Below are 12,630 nucleotides of genomic sequence, written 5' to 3'. Positions count from 1 at the left end.
TGCTGGGGCCATTTCTGGAACACAGATCTAGCCAGGTTGCCTCCCAACTTCATGGCTTCTCCAGCTTCCGCTAGCGTCAGGAGAATTGACCTCTGCACATCACTGTCCCACCTCCTCCTCATCCTGGATCTTCTGCTAGATGTGGGGAAGTGAGAAGGAGGGATGGCAGGGCCTGAGGGGCCTTCCCTCTTCCTCATCTCCTGGCTAAGTCTCAGCTGCTTCTCAAAGAAGACAGGGGCTTCCCCGTGGAGGCCATGCCAGTATTTGTTCCCCATCATTATTGTTAACAGATTACCACTATTGCATGGTTAAGCCACTATGCAGTATATTCTGGATGGGAAATTATATTTTGTAAGCTGTGATGATGCTTAGGGAATGAATGCAAATTAATTAATTAAAAAATGTTTCAGAAAAAAAAAAGCTCACGGAAATATGTGTAATGGGGAAACTAAGTATGAATTTCAAAAAGTTTTTGTACCAAAATAAATCCATACTTTAATTGTAAAATAAATAAATAAGTAAATAAAGTGGGAAAAATTAAAAAGGAGTGTAAAATAACTGTAGATATCAGAGACTATGGGAGGAGGATGGGAAATGGCAGAGGGTGAGAAATAGGGGGAAATATATATGTATGAGAAACAAGAAATGGATTTGTTGATGATAACATGTATGATTAAGCCACTATACAGTGTATTCTGGATAGGAAATTGCATTTGTATGCTGTGATGATGTTCAATGACAGAATGTAAAATAAATCAGTAAATTAAAAAAATAATGGGGCATTTCCTATTCACACACACACACACACACATACACACACACACAAAAACAAATTACCACTATCTGGTTGGTTTAATCATAGAAATTTATTCATTTATTCCAGAGCTAGAAGTTCAGAATTAAGGCCTTGGCCAAGTTGCTTCCTCTGGAAGCCACAGGGAGAGTCTGTTCAGTGCTTTCCTCACTTCTGGTGCTGCCAGCATTGGTTGGTTTGTGGCTGCATCACTCTAGTTTCTGCCTCCATTTTCACATGGTCCCTTCCTTTTTTGTCGTAAGGACACTTTCCATTGGGTTTAAATGACACCCAGATAATCGAGGATCTCATCACAAGATCCTCAACATCTGCAAAGACTCTTTTGCCAAATAAGGCTGTATCCGCAGGCTTGGAGGACATTACGTTAAGTGAAATAAGCCGGGCACAGAAAGGGGAAAATCACAGTTCTCACTTCCATGTGCAAACCTAAAAAGTTGACTTCATAGACGTAGAGAGTAGAATAGTGGTTACTAGAGGCTGGGAAAAGGAAAAGGAAGATAGAGATGTTAATTAGCAGGTACAAAGTTATTCTTAGATAGGAGAGATAAAGTCTCATATTCTATAGACAGTAGGGTGACAACAGTAAATAATCTTTTGTATATTTCAAAATAACTAGAAGAGAGAATTTTGAATGTTCCCAATACACAGTAATGAAAAGTATTTGTCATGATAGATATGCTAATAATCCTGATTTAATCATTAAATACTGTATTCATGTATTTTTAAAAATCCCACCATGCCCCATGCATATTGTACAATTACTATGCATTAATTAAAAGTAATTAAATAAGGGCACATTTCACCAGTTCCAGGTGGAACTATATTATGAGGGCCATCATTTAGTCCACTACCACAGCCATGGTGGCAGGGAAGGGAGAAGGAGGTCTACAGAGGGGTGAGGTGGAGGTCTGAGGCGGGAGGGGCTGAGTGCGTACCCAGTGGACAGCTCCCAGTGGTCGCTGGAGGGGAGCGGGCATCTGGGGTCTGGGGAAAGGACCTCGGGCAGGCTGGCCTGTGTGTCTGGCCTCTCCCTGCACAGAAGCAGGCCTCTGTGGCCCAGGCATGCAAGTGTGAGATCAGGTGGGCCCTGGTCCCTCAGATCTACGGAGATCAGAACAACCCCTGCTTGGCTGTAGGCAGTCCCTGGCTGGATGGCCTGACTGGCTGTTTGTGTGAGTGGGATGGACTCTGGCCATTGTGACCGTGGGGAGACAGGGTGGGTCCAGGGGGCAGGAGCCAATGCTTTCAGGGAGAGGAGGTAGTCCTGGTGGGAGGAGGAGAGAAGCTGGACCCTCAAAGGAGGGAGTCATCAGCCTCCCAGGTTCTTTTCTCTCAGGAGGGAGGACAGTAGAAATGAAAACTAGCAACAGCTACTGGAAGTGGGGCTTTCAGCGTGTCTCAGCCCACTCCCCTCTCTGTGGGCAGGGCTCTTCTTTTGCATCAGTATATATTTTAAAAGGATAAGTCATATTCCTAAAATTTCAAAATAATTTTTAAAAAGTTTAGTCTTTTTTTTGGGGAGAGGTTTTTGCTATAGGGGCATGTACTCTCCAGAAAGACAGAGAAACAGAGAGATAGAAAGCGAGAAATCACCCCTCAGGGGGCATGGCCACGCCACAATCCCTTCTCCTCCATTCTCCTCTTGGGATCTTGGGCATGCACGCACACGTGCCCAGCATGAGTTTAAGCCACCGGGTCCGCGACTTGAACTGAGGTCAGCTACATGGGAATCCAGTGACATAGCCATTACACTAACTGCTGGTCCCAAGTTTAGTCATTTGTTTTTCTTTCATGAATAAATGAGAAAGAGAGAAAGGGACAGTTCCCCCAACTGGGTCTGAAGCCTCAATCCACCCCCCAACTTCAGCCATCCCCAGAAAGTGGACACACATGCCCCATGTGCTCAGGGAGGTCTTCAAGTGAGAATCTGGGAACTTTGGGCCAGCCTCTCAGAGCATTGTATTTTACTGGCACACCACCCTCCAACTCTGTATGTCCTTAAACTTTGGATTGAAATCATTAAGCTCTCTGTTCTCTGCTTCCATCTAGGGCCCAATAGGAGGGGGCTGGGCGTGCTATCTGTGTGGTCTGGTCTCCGGCCCCAGTGCTCACTGATAGCCAAGGGCTCCTCTTAGTCCCACTGGAATGGAGCCCTGAGACCTTAACCTAAATGCAGTTACCCTCAGTCCTATTCTTCTAAGCATGCTTATTTTTTCCAATTATTTCTCTAAATAGAATCATCACGTGAGCATGAAGGAAGCCAGTTGGAGAGATCTTCAGGCTTTAGGGTGAGCCTTCCCAGGCCACTCTAGGAAGCCCCTGTCTCTTCCGTTCTTGTGCCACAGGAGGATGGATGAAGGGGTGCATCTCCGGAAACAGGAGCTTTCCAAGTGAATGTGGGAGCCTTCTATGTTCCTCTGATAGTCTGTGACCTTTTCTTTTCCTCTAGGATTATTTCCCATGGAGTAATTATGTCTGGGGTCAACACTATTAGGAGTGACCTTGAGGAGCTAATTGGCAGATTGATGTTGTGAAAGCTTTTAATTTGCCTCTCCTGATGGGATCCATGTTTAATATGGTCATAATTGCCAGTTTTTATGTGTCTCGATGTCTTAAATTTATGCTCAGGCTTTGAAGAGCATTTACAGGGAGCAGCCCTGTGGGATGAATCAAGTAAGGCTTGCACAGAGGCAGATGGGCAGTGCCTGTTGCATCCCTTCCCCAAGACAGCTGCTGCATTGAGGGACATGCACTGTCCTGTCAGTGGGTGCTGGCGGAGAACAGGAAAGCGGCAGTGTCCAGGGATGGCAGCCTCAGACAGCGGCAGAAGATTTGTGTCCTGGAGGCTGAGTGTCCACAGGGCTTCTTTCCTGTACCTTCAGGCAGGGGTTCTACTGTCTGCAGCCCTTGGTCAGGAAGTGCCTTGCTATGAAGCCAAGCTCTCTGTTCCTTCTTGGGCAGTTCTCTCTGAGACTCAGCTGCGTCAGAGGAGGTGGGGGATCCAAATGACCCCTGGGGCCATAGTCCATTATACTGGGCACTCCTAGTTAAATATTGCAGTCTTTAGTTCCCAGCAATAATTTGCTCCTCCTTGTATTTGGATGTACTTGGAGGAGTAGGGCAAGCGGTTTATTCAACATGGGACCTCTTCTGTGTTCCAAACCTCCTAAACTCTCCCTACCCAAGTGCCCCTGGGCTCTGGGTGTGCTGAGAGGTGATCCTGTCTCAGATGGCAGGGTGTCCTGGGTTTGGCAAGGGTCCCTGCTCTGTGCCCAAGCCCTCTGGGCTTGCTCTGGAGGGACCATGGAGGGACCATGCTGCCCTCTCTTCCCCCATGAGGCAGTCCCCTTTGTGGGGCAGGGGCACCGGGGAGGGAGGGCTGCATGACTGTTCTGGCCAATGAGTAGTGAACAGAACCCGTATCATTTCCAGCTGGAGCAGGAAGCTGTCCCATTTCCTTCCACAGGGAGGCCAGGTGGCCGAGGAGGCGGCTGTCTGTGGCAGTTGGAGGAGCCCACCACTCACTCTTGCGTGGATTTGGAAACCAGCCTTGTTCTTCTGAAGCTTGACTTGTTCCAAGTTTCTTAACAGATGCCTAAGAGACTGGGGTGGACCCAGGGAGCAGGCCTGAGAGGGACAAATGGGCACAGGTCCTAGAGTGGGCAGACCCATGGGGAAATGGCATGGTGCAGGGGCAGCAGAGGGGACTTTGGGGCAGATGGGGAGGAACCAACACAGCCGAGCAGTGTCTGACCTGCTGAGCCCCTTCAGAGCTGTGGGGAGGTTCCAAGGTGAGGCCAGCCTCTTCCTGTGAGGCAGTTATACTACAGATGTTCTATAATTATGCATCCCAGTGAGCCCCTTTCTCTGTTTACTCAAAAGTCCTACATTACCTCCTTCAAAATCCTTCCCTGGGCTCCTGGTCTACATTCTGCAAATATCTACCTGTCCAGGCTCTGTCTGTAGATCTTCCTCCTGGGGCCCACACAGAGGGCTAGCTGGATCTCACTTCTGCTGTGTCTGTTCAGTGACTCCTCAGCTCCCTAGAGGCCTGAGTCCACTAGGGTTTCTGTTCAGATAGGATGAGCTGGGGCACCTCAGACCTTCATACTGGGGTCGGGTCGGGGTCAGCCCAGGTAGGTGTGGCCTCTCAGAAGGGGGAAAATGGGCTTACTGTGGAAAGTGCCTGAGTAGAAAGCTAGTTGCTACAGTTGTGGTAGGGAACACCAGGGAGAAAGGAAGAAGGGAAAGTGAGGGGATTTTGGTGGGAGCAGAGAAGAGATGTTTGGGATCAGTTCACAAGAGGAAAATCAAATTTAGTGCTGGCCCTGGCCTGGAATGAGAATGAACCTCACGCAGTGTTTGTGCGACATTGAGCTAGGCTGATGCAGGAGACCTTCAAACATTCCCTCTTGCAAACCGAAGCCCTGCTGATAAAGCTAAAGCCAAATCATGACTTTTCTTTCCGAAAGAACCTGTCAATCTAAGGAGGGTAAACTGAGTCAAAACATGTAAATCAAAAGGAGCTTATTGAGCATAAGTCCAAGCAGCCTTGAATTTTATCATAATACAGACAAGTGAAAACAAAATCAGCAGCACAGTCAGAGAAAAATATCTCAGATTTAAAATAGAATTAGTTGGCACTTTCCAAAACTGAAAATGAACCCAAAAGTTGGCAAACAAAAAACTACCCACCTATTCCACATCTTCACATAACTGAGTTCCTACCAAAGCTCCTTGTACCTCACTAAAAGTAGGAACCAGGGGGGACCAGCAGATGGCATATTGGTTATGTCACTGGACTCCCATATAGTCAACCGTGGTTCAAGTCCCAGACCCAGACCAGCAGCTTAAACTGACACCAGGAACATGTGAATGTGTGTACAAACTCCTGAGAGAAGAATGGAGGAGAAGGTATTGCAGTATGGCCATCCCTCTGGGGGTGGGGGTGGGATTTCTTTTTTTTTTTTTTTTTTGTGAGGTTTTTGCTATAGGGCACATGCATTCACCAGAAAGACAGAGACAGTGAGACAGAAAGCGAGAAATCACCCCCCAGGGGGGATGGCCACGCCACAATCCCTTCTCCATTCTCCTCTCGGCATCTTGGGCACGCACACACACATGCCCGGCATGAGTTTAAGCTGGGTCCAGGACTCACACTGTGGTTGACTACATGGGAGTCCAGCAACATAGCCATTACGCCAACTGCTGGTCCTTGGGGTGGGGTGATTTCTTGCTTTCTGTCTCTCTGTCTCTCCAGCGAGTGCACGTGCCATATAGCAAAAAAAAATCTCTCAAAAAAAAGGGAGGAACCACTGCTTACTATGAGGCAGATCTCCCTATATTCCTAAGAAAAGGAAGTTTTTTTTTTTTTTTTTTAAAAAAAGCCCAAATAAAATCTTATCTTGACCTCAATGGAGGGAGGTCTGATAGTCCAATATTCAGGAAGACTCATTTTTTTCACACCTACCAGTCCTCAGAAGTTGAAGGAACTCAAAGGATCCATGCTGTACCGGTGGCAAGTCTGGAGAGAATGCTGGGTGGTTGTAGTGGGGATGGGGTCTCTCCGAAGTCCCATCATTTGGGCACCAATTTTTCATCCTTGGAAAGTCAACTGAGTCAAAATATGGGAAGCAAAAGGAGTTTATTTGGGCATAAGTATGAGGCATGTATTTGGCATGCAGCCTGAATTAACATTATTGAGGTTGCTTTGAACACACTCACTGAGGTCTTACAGTCCTGAAGTAGGTTTTTTTTTTTTAGAGAGAGTTATTTATTTATTTTTTTTGCTATAGGGCGTCTGCACTTGACAGAGAGAGAGACAGAGGCAGAAAGCAAGCAATCGCCCCCCAGGGGGATGGCCACACCATAATCCCTTCTCCTACATTCTCCTCTCAGAATCTTGGGCATGCACACCTCCCCGGCATGAGTTTAAGCCACCGGGTCCGGGACTCGAACCGCAGTTGCCTACATGGGAGTTCAGCGACGTAGCCATTACGCTAACTGCTGGTCCCATAGGGAAATAAATTCTAGATACTTAGGCATTTTACCGTACCAAAAGAAATTATAAATATGCCAGAAACAAACAAACAAACATAAACAAACAAATCTCTATCTTAGAGTAAGGAAAACATTTGTAAGAATAGGAGTAAAAGGCAGGAAGAGACAGCAAAAGTTAAATTTAGCAACATAAGAGCACAAAGTTTTCTCTAGGAATAGAAAACTTTGACAAACTTCCAGCACCTTAACCACCATGCCATCTGCTGGCCCTGGTTTTAGTAATGTTTAAAAGCTACCATAAATTGACTAGAAAGGGGGAATATGGGCCGTTCAGTGGCTCAGTGGTTAAGGCCAACTGAGCAATTAGTCCCAGACCTGGTGGCTTGAAAAACAGGCCAGATGCATGGGTATGTGTGCCCCAAATCCTAAGAGAACGGAGGAGAAGGGATTGTGATGTGGTCATCGTTCTGGGGGTTGATTTTTCACTTTCTCTCATGTCTCTCCAGTGAGCACACGTACTGTATAGCAAATTAAAAAAAAAGAAAGAAAGAAAAAGACAAGGCGAACGCTCCAGAGAAACATATACAAAGGACACAACATGCATTAGGGTTAGGTTTAGTGGCATGTGATGGAGAATGAAAATTCAGTCTGTGGGAACGAGACCAAGATGAAACTGGAGCCAGGCATGGGCAGCGGACACTGTTCCGCCGAGAGCCGAAGATGGCAGTGAACGTGTACTTGACCTCAGTCACCAGTGATAACCTAATTCGACTTGGCGTACTGGCCTAGATCAATGAATCTCTGCAGTTGAATCTGACAAAGATGGAACAGTTGTGCTCAGGGGCAGCTTATTGTCAGTTTATGGACATGCTGTTCCCTGGCTCCATTGCCTTGAAGAAAGTGAAATTCCAAGCAAAGCTAGAACACGAATGCATCCAGAACTTCAAAATGCTACAGGCAGGATATAAGAGGATAGGTGTTGGACAAAATAATTCCTGTGGAAAAATTGGTCAAAGGCAAGTTTCAGGACAACTTTGAATTCGTTCAGTGGTTCCAGAAGTTTTTTGATGCAAACAATGATGGAAAAGACTGTGACCCTGTAGCTGCCAGACAAGGTCAAGAAACTCCAGTAGCTCCCTCCCCTGTTGCTCCAGCTCTGAATAAACCCAAGGAACCTCTCAGCTCTAGTAGTGCAGCCCCACAGAGGCCCATTTCAACACAGAGAACTACTGCAACTCCTAAGGCTGGCCTGGGGGTGGTGTGAAAAAATCCTGGTGTGGGCGATGGGGCTGACAAAGCAGTGGAATTAGTGCAGAAGGTCAAAGGATTGAAACTTCCTGTCGAAGACTTGGAAAAAGAGAGATTTCCACTTTGGAAAGTGAAGGAACATTGAAATGATTTGCCAGGAGAATGGGGGGTGTGTGGGGGGGATGGCCCTGTATTACAGTGGATTATAGACATCCTTTAGGCCACAGATGAAGGTTTTGTGATACCTGAAGAAGGGGCCCACAGGAGGAACAGAAAGAGTATTAACAGCCTGGACCAGCAAGGCCACTTCCGAATTCTTCCCTCCAAATCATTCTTGACTGTAAAATACTCTCTTTTATCATGCATAGAGGGACTCACTGGTTTCTTTTCATAAGCAAAAAGTACCTCTTCTTAAAGTGCAGTTTGCAGAATTTTCACTCCTTTTCCAATAAGTTTGAGTTAGGAGCTTGTACTTTGTAGCAGAGCAGTATTAACATCTAGTCGCTCACCTGAGGGACAGAGGATGACCATGGGGCTCCCTGTGTGGGTGCTGGCCACACTGAGGCTGGAGAAGGGGTTTGTAATAGCTGAGGTGGTGACCTCAGGAGAGAAATGTAAAGACTGAATTGAATTTTAAGCTAATGTGAAGTCTTGGCAGAGAATGTTTTAATAAATGTCTTAAGAATATTAAAATATGTTTTCATATTTCAAAATAGAAAATATAACACCACAGGTTTTATGTGTATGACCTTGTGTCTGGGAAGGAAAGGCCAGACCTGGGAACCTTTGGAACCTGCTGGGGCAGGCCTTGCAGACTGCTTGAATCTTCACAAGCCTCGGCTTTGGCCCAAAGACAAAATTTTAAAAGTTGCCCTGTGAAGCCATTTGGTGTCATTGACTAATAGCTTCCGTGCTGCAAAGCAAGAGGCATTATTGCCTGCGTGAATAGAAGGTGTGTTTCAGCCTTGAGTTGAAGTGCTGGATTTTTTTTTTTTTTTGAGAGTTTTTTTTTCTGTAGGGCGTGTGCGCTCGCCAGACAGACAGAGACAGAGAGACAGAAAGCGAGAAATCACCCCCCCGGGGGGATGGTCACGCCGCAATCCCTTCTCCTCCATTCTCCTCTCGGGATCTTGGGCATGCACACACATGTGCCTGGCGTGAGTTGTAAGCCACCAGGTCCGGGATGTGAACCACGGTTGACTACGTGGGAGTCCAGCGACATAGCCATTACGCTAACTGCTGGTTCCCAAGTGCTGGATTTTCATTGAGCACTTATCTGACGATTTTTCCATCTACCCCTGAAATTTCTATGTGTTGTGTTTTTTAGGAAATGAGGTGTGTCCAGATTTCTAATCTAACAACTACTTTTAGGGACTTGCCCGCATCTCTGGGAATTGCATGGGGGTTATGTCTCATTTTACTGTCTTTTCAGTTTACACTTAACAGGTTTCTCTTCTCTGTTCCCCTTGTCTAATGGGGACTCTTCGGCTCCTTAAAGTTTGCTACTTAGAACTGGAAGTTCAGCGGGCGGGTGATCATACTGCAAGTTCTTTTTGGACCTCATAGACAGTAAAAGAAAAAAAAAAAAAAGACTGATAAATAAATGAAGAACACATTCAGCCTCATAGCAATTGTTTGATTGTACCATGAGACCGATTTTCCAGTGTAATTGTCAGTGAGTGTGTGGGTCTTGGCCTATGTCCTGAGACCCATTCCTGGCCCTTCCCCTGCTAACCTTTGCATTTAGGGTAGGGGGTATAGAACCTTACTGAATGTGTTTCTCAGGCCCCTGCATTGGTGGCGTTCTAGCTGGGTTTAACCAGTAAGAGGCTCTGGTGGGGGGCTGGGGTGGTAGAAAGGGAGAGATATTATCTCTCCTTCTGTCTGGGCATGACCTTGAGCAGTGGCTGCTCCAGGTCCTTCCTGTCTTGATTCCAGCTTTTATCCTGAATTCTACTAATAGCACCCACCTCCTGCCCTGTCCCTGCAGCCTGGGGTTGGTGGTTACTTCCTTTTTTTTTCTGGCTTCTCAACTCTTCTATCACAAGTGTCCCAGTGTCGACCAATTTCTCAGCCCTTTTGTCACCAATTTACTGCATCAATCCTCGTCTGTTTTAGGTTCCCAGTGTGAGATCTGTTTTCTGGGTGGGACCCGCTTGCCACAGTGCTGAATTGCAGGTCTGCCTCGGTGTTATGAAATGGGCCCTGCTCAACCCATGTAGTCTTTGGGAACTCAAAATTTGGCAGATGTAAGAAAAAGCATAAAGATGTATCCACTTTTATGATTCTACTACTAGGAACTTACTCTAAAGAAATAATTATGCAAGTGTGGGAGGACATACATGAGGTTGTTTGACAGAAGGTGGATCATATAGGTGCACCCTTATCTGAAATACTCCAAAATCTGAAACTTTTTAAGTGTCCACGTGATTCCCCAAGTAGAAAGTTTCACATTTGACTTCACATCACAACTGTCAGTCAAAACACGGCAAAACAAGTATAAAATTACCTTCAGGCTATGTGTTTAAGGTGTATATGAAACATAAATGAATTTTTTGCTTAGACTTGGATCTGATCCCTGAAATATCTCATTATGTATGGGAGCATATCCAAAATACAAAAAATTTCCAAACACTTCTGGGTCCTAAGCATTTCAGAAAAGGGATATTCAACCTGTATCAGGAAAACACTGGAGGCGGCAGGTGGCATAGTGGTTAAGGCACTGGACTCCCACGTGGCCAACTGTGGTTCAAACCCAGGACCTAATGGCTTGAAACTCACACTGTGTACATGCACACGTGCCCAAACTCACAAGAGGAGAAGGGGTTTTGGTGTCATCCTCCTTGCAGGATGATTTCTCACTTTCCCTCTCCTGTTTCTCTCCAGTGACCACGTGTGTCCTATGGCAAAAAAAAAAAAAAAAAAAAGAAAAGAAAAGAAAAGAAAGAAAGAAAGAAAACAGTGGTATAACCTTACCTTTGAAAGTCACCTCAGTGGCATGGTTAAACATCAAATTACTGCTGTGTGGTAAAGCACTATGTAGTCATAGTATTTGTGCAGTGCAGAGAGCTGATAAAAAATGGAATGTGAATTACAGTTCAGTTTTTTTCAGTTTATTTCTTTCATAAGAATGAGAGACATGCACACACACACACACACACACACTAGGGTCCAACAAGTTGCGGTCCTCCTTTCAGCCCTCCCAGTCAACCAGGATCTTGTGCCCATAGTGTAGAGGTCAACTGAACACACAGTCTTGCGTACGGATACATTACTGCTTGAGTAGCATGTTACCACAGCCCCATGAGCAGATCTAGTACAGTTGAATTTTTATTAAAATCACATATGATGGTGGAATGGTTACGTTACTGGACTGCCATGTAGTCAACCGTGGTTCGAGTCCCAGACCTGATGACTTAAAACTCACACCAGGCGTGTGTATGTGCATGCCTGCCCAAAATCCCAAGAGGAGGAGGAGAAGGGATTGTGGCATGGTCATCCCCTGGGGGAGTGATTTATCGCTTTCTATCTCTCTGTCTCTCTCTGTGTCTCTGGCAAGCGCACATACCCTATAGCAAAAAAACTCTCTTAAAAAAATGTATTTATGGGACTAGCAGTTAGCGTAATGGCTATGTTGCTGGACTCCCATGTAGTCGACCGTGGTTCGAGTCCCAGACCCGGTGGCTTAAACTCATGCCGGGCGCGTGTGTGTGCGTGCCCAAGATCCTGAGAGGAGAATGGAGGAGAAGGGATTGCGGTGTGGCCATCCCCCCGGGGGGTGATTTGTCGCTTTCTGTCTCTCTGTCTCTGTCTGTCTGGCGAGCGCACGTGCCCTATAGCAAAAACCTCTCCAAAAAAAAAAAAATGTATTTATATGTTGGAAAATGGTTTAGCAGGATTTGCCTAAAAATTCTACCATTCTTCTTTTGTGGCAATGTAATAGATAATACTTACAATTTCTTACTTTTTTTTGAAGAAAAATTTTTGCCAAACATATATATATATATATATATATATGTATATATTAGGGCATAAAATACTTTATTTATGCTATTACATTTGGGTACCCTTTCTTCTTCCTGGAAGGGAAGCAACGGTCCAAACATATTTTTTTTAAAACTCAGTTTTAAGACAGTATCTCACTGTGTTATGATGCCCCTGCCTCAGTCTCCCTGAGTTGCTCAAATTACAAAGACACATCACTGTGCCCAGCCTTCAGGTTAGACCTGGGAATTGAACTTGGGCCTCCCAGGTGGTCCCAACTTGCAGACGACAGCATCTTGGTAGTACATGCTGCTGCAGCTGAGCCTAATCATATATTCTATACATGAAAATTAGAAAAAATAGAGATTTCATACATTTCCTGTTCCCCAGTTGCCTTCTCAAAATCAATTAGGGGAATCAGATTTCTCAGAGAAAAACCCTCTTTGCTCGTCCATAGTATCTGTGTGAATGTGGTATTGCTCTGGGCCCCAGCTCACAGTTCAGAGACCTCGTATCCCAACCCTGGCAGGCAGTGGGATGGGAGGCACCTGGTAAAGGCAGCTGCCTTTATTTTTTTTTTTTTT

At 45.7% G+C, this 12,630-nt stretch overlaps 1 long non-coding RNA gene and 1 pseudogene across 1 annotated transcript in view; one reads left to right on the top strand and one right to left on the bottom strand.

Annotated features, from left to right (window-relative positions):
- Positions 1-1,261: 1,261 nt before the first annotated feature.
- The window catches only part of LOC102472124 (uncharacterized), a 13,978-nt gene continuing 2,609 nt past the window's right edge, over positions 1,262-12,630 (bottom strand). Inside the window, exons 2-4 of the long non-coding RNA XR_335214.1 lie at positions 11,039-11,131; positions 6,285-6,428; positions 1,262-1,291 (exon numbers count right to left, since the gene is read on the bottom strand). This is a non-coding gene — a long non-coding RNA (uncharacterized LOC102472124). The remainder of the gene's footprint in view (positions 1,292-6,284; positions 6,429-11,038; positions 11,132-12,630) is intronic.
- On the top strand, positions 7,535-8,347 carry LOC102471699 (microtubule-associated protein RP/EB family member 1 pseudogene; annotated as a pseudogene).

This window comes from Tupaia chinensis, unplaced genomic scaffold (assembly GCF_000334495.1).
Source record: "Tupaia chinensis unplaced genomic scaffold, TupChi_1.0 Scaffold000360_1, whole genome shotgun sequence".
NCBI lineage: Eukaryota > Metazoa > Chordata > Mammalia > Scandentia > Tupaiidae > Tupaia > Tupaia belangeri.
Note: the sequence above shows the minus strand (reverse complement) of the source record. Positions and strands in the feature narration are given on the sequence as shown.